Consider the following 4,552-nt stretch of genomic DNA (forward strand, 5'->3'; position numbering starts at 1 on the left):
CATGGAAATAAGAGTGTTATCAATAGAGAAATCATTGGTTCACTACTTTATTTGACTGCTAGCAGACCAGACATAGCATTTGCAGTCGGAGTTTGTGCGAGATATCAGTCAGATCCAAATGAAGCTCATATAGATGCTGCAAAGCGCATTCTAAGATATCTCAAAGGCACACCCAATATAGGTCTTTGATATCCAGTTGACGACAACTTCAAGCTTTCGGGATACTCAGACTCTGATTTTGCAGGATGCAAAATTGATAGGAAATCAACTTCCGGCACCTGTCAATTCTTAGGCAACAAGCTTATCTCTTGGTTTTCAAAGAAGCAGACTTCAGTCGCCACCTCTACAACTGAAACTGAATTTGTTGCTGCGGGAACTTGATGCTCACAAATTCTTTGGCTAGTCCAACAACTGAAGGACTACGGGATCGAAGAAAGGAAAGTCCCCATCTATTGCGACAGCTCCAATGCTATTGCAATCACGGAGAATCATGTACATCACTCCAGATGTAAACACATCTCAATACGTCATCACTTCATCCGTGATCATGTGAAAAAGAAGGATGTATCAGTTGTGAACATTCATACAAGCATTCAACGAGCCGACTTGCTGACCAAACCGCTTCCGAAAGATAGATTCAACGATCTATGTGGAAGGATCAGACTACTCAACCCGGAAGAATGATGCTGAAATCAAGATTTCAACTGAAATCTCAACAACTGATGTCAAGTCAATGGAAGCTCCTCAACTGATGATGTTGCGACCTAAGAAGATGAGTCTTCTTTTGAGGGGGAACTGTGCTCAACTGTTTAACTAAAATCGTGGTATCGACTGACTACAATGCTCAGTCGACCAATAAGTAATTTAAACTTACAGTAAAATAATATCTTTCAGTTAAATCAGTTCTGAGTCTTTAAGTTCATAAAATCTTTTCTCTAACTGATCAGTTACTTTAAAATTACTTTAACTGATTGTTCGAAACCAAAAAATAAATTATCCTAGCTGGACAAAATCTTTTATGTTAGCTTCAAAATATCTTGATCTGTTCTGCCTTTTCACCTGCCTCTGCTACAAAATCTTACAAATTTCGCTGATTTGACAAGAATCATTTATTTGATTTTCTCTACTTTTGAGGTACACGTCTCCTGCAAAGACGGCGGACGTGAAGTTTTCTGTTAAAATTGGTTTAAGCACCAAAGTCAAAAAATCTTCACAATTATGGCATTTTAAATACCTTAAGAAGCTGACTTCAGTCGCCACCTCTACAACTGAAGTTGAATATGTTGCTGCTGGAAGTTGCTGCTCACAAGTCCTATGGCTAGTCCAACAATTGAAGGACTACGGGATTGAACAAAGTGAAGTACTGATCTACTGTGATAGCTCCAGTGCTATCGCAATCTCACAGAATCCAATACATCACACCAGAATCAAGCACGTTGCTATACGCCATTACTTCATTAGTGATCATGTGGAAAAGAAAGACGTTTCAGTTGTGAAGATCCATACAAGAATTTAATGAGCGGATTTGTTGACAAAGGCACTCCCTGAAGAAAGGCTTAACGACCTCTGTGGAAGAATATGATTGATTAATCCAGAAGAATGAAGCCAATCATTCCTTGAGATGCCAACTGAAGATGGAGTTACCAACTGAAGATATCAACTGATGAAGATATCAACTGATGACATGTCCACCGAAGAAGTGTGTCAAAGGTTAAGGGGGAACTCAAGCTATCAGTTAAACTACTACGAGGTATCGACTGACTACGATGATCAGTCGACCAGTAAGTGCAAACGTGTTTGCTGAATGCTTAACTAAACATTTGTTACAACTGCTTAACTGAACTGAAATATCGCTTAACTGAAATATCCTGCATTTCTTTTTTATATAAGCAGTTGATTCCACGATCGTCATGATCCCGCCTTTTTCTGAGAAATCGGATTTTTAGAACACGTGTCTCTACTACATTCAAAACGGATTTAAAAATTCATTAAAACCACCTAGAGCACGACCTTTCATACTTATCATAGCCTGTTCACCTTCTTCTCTGGATATACCGATTACATCCATCCTTAGTTTTTTCACGTCTCCTCTGAGTTTTCTCTTTCACCTCTTGCTCTAACAACTTAACTCCACAGTCTAATCTGTGAGAAGAGCCCTCAAATTTACAGGAAAACCTTAGCGATACTCATTCAAGATGTCAAAGACTTCTCACTCCATTAGCAAGAAAATCGTTTGCTACGAGGCGTCAATCACTCCAGAGGCTCTACAAAGCTGGAGCGACTACACCAATTTGCATGAGATTCTATCTCATCATGGTTGGCTCAGCTTTATTCACTCTGTGCCTCCACATTTCCTAGACGCCGAGGTGATCAAGGAGTTCTATGACTCCATTGCTCTCAACGCCGAATCTGGCCAGTACTCAGCCTAGATCACATAAGTGCTGACTTCTCATCTTCTGAGAAACACATTGTCAATGTTTCTCAAGTTGTCAAGGAAATATTTCAACTTCCCTCTGATGGCTCTGCTCTCGTATTCTCCGACGAAGTCACCAACAAACTCTTTTTGTCTGCCTTGAAGTAAGAATCACCATCTGAGGTGAAAAGTACCATGAGTATGTCAATTCTACATCCGCACCTCAAGACCCTTGTGAAAATCATAAAGAGGTGTTGGTTCGGTACTTTGGGATCATCGGATCACATATCCCGACCCCACAAGGTAGTGTTAGCAGCATTGATCGAAATGCGACCATTCAATTGGACACAAGCATATTTCTGAGTCCTAGCAGAGGAGAATAATCAAGCCCATTCCTCCAGACATCTGCGTCAGGGAAACAAGGTATCTTCAATCATTCTTCATAGCACCAATGAGATACAATGTTTCTGGAAGGAAGAAATCAAAGTGACTGATGCTATCAGTCTCTTTAAAGGTTCTTTGAGCTCATTCCGTGCAACTCCTATACCATATTCAACATCAGTAATGGCGATTATCTCTTGGTCATCCGCTGGTATCCACCGCCGCACACGATCCTCCCAATCCAGACGTGATGCAGGCAAATCTACAATGTCATCCCTCACGCCTGACATTGTTCCTACCAACATCCTTCTTTTGATCGAAGAGGTCACAGAAATTGCTACTGAGACTCATTCAAATCATGTTGTTGTGCCGCCTCATGGTTCACTTCAGTCACCAGAGGCACAACATTCATCATTCACCTCCTCAATCGCCCTAACCAACTCAAGCTGCCCAACACCCTTTCTCACCGATCAATGAGAATCTGCCTCCCAAAATAAATATTCTTCAAAATGTCACTGAAACATTTCTAAAAAAGGTTCCAGATTTAGACCCTTTCGCTCCCTCCTCTTCAGAGATTGATACCTTTCATCCTCAGAAACTTAAGAACTACTTCTTAGGGCTTGCTCAGCATTGTCTTAGCATATACATTCCCAACCTCCAGCCAGAAATACATCCAGATGAATACAAAGATGTGGTGGACCTTCTCTTCCTCATCTTCATCAAGACTGCTCCTCGGTCACAGATTCGGGACCTCAATGTCCTGCTGTCTGAATTCGATTTAGACTCTGCCGAGTCAGAGCTGTACAACAAGTTCGGCATCACCAATATGTGGGATGCCATACATGATGTGTTTGTAGTAATTCGTGATTATCTGCAAGCACGTGGTTTTCTGTGCAGGACCATTGGAAAAGAAGACATGCCAGAAGCTATGGATGAGGATCACTAAACTGCTTCCCCAACTGCAGCCAAGGATCTCCAGCTTGCAAGGCGTATGGAAGCTCAAGAAAAGGAGCTAACTGATCTCAAAACCCAAGTCTATACCCTTGCATCACAGGTACTGTCAATCAGGCAACTACTGGATCCTTCCATTTCTGCTGATGCCAAAAAGGGAGAAGAGTTAAAGATTGGTGAAGAGACGAAGAACGAAAAAGGCAAAGAGAAGGAAGGTGAAAGAAAAGCCATGAAGGAAAGGTCTCTCAAGCGACCTCGTGGTGAAGAAAAATGATTTCAATTTAAATATTTTATGTCGTAATTGTTTGAACACGTGTACTCTACTGATCAGGGACCGACTACTTTTCAGTTCCTATGTAATGAAAAATAATTACCTTTTGACCTCATCCTGAAGACAATTCTTTTTTGTCCAGGCTCTGATTACTCGTTTGTATTCTTTTCAGTTATGCTTTCTCCTTGTTCTTTAACTCCTTAGTTTTTCGTTCAGTCTGCAAGATTTTAGGGCATCTTGTTAAGGGGGAAATTGTATTCACCCTATTTTGTATCTTGCTTTTTGTTTTCAGTAGTCTTTTGGCTCAGGACTGATTGTATGGTTTTGGCATCATAAAAAAATGAGAAATTGTTGGGAACTTAATGAAATATTCTATCCCTAGTTTTGATGATACCGAAACTCTTAGAACTTCTTGTAATAGAATAGAACTTCTCGAACTCAAGTGTTAGAGTTCAAGTTTTCTAGTTAGACTGCTGTTTTGAAGACTGAAGATCCCAAATGAAGATAGCTGTGAAAAGACAAAGTCAAATACTGAT

The sequence above is a fragment of the Salvia miltiorrhiza genome, chromosome 1, assembly GCF_028751815.1.
Source record: "Salvia miltiorrhiza cultivar Shanhuang (shh) chromosome 1, IMPLAD_Smil_shh, whole genome shotgun sequence".
In the NCBI taxonomy this organism is placed as follows: Eukaryota; Viridiplantae; Streptophyta; class Magnoliopsida; order Lamiales; family Lamiaceae; genus Salvia; species Salvia miltiorrhiza.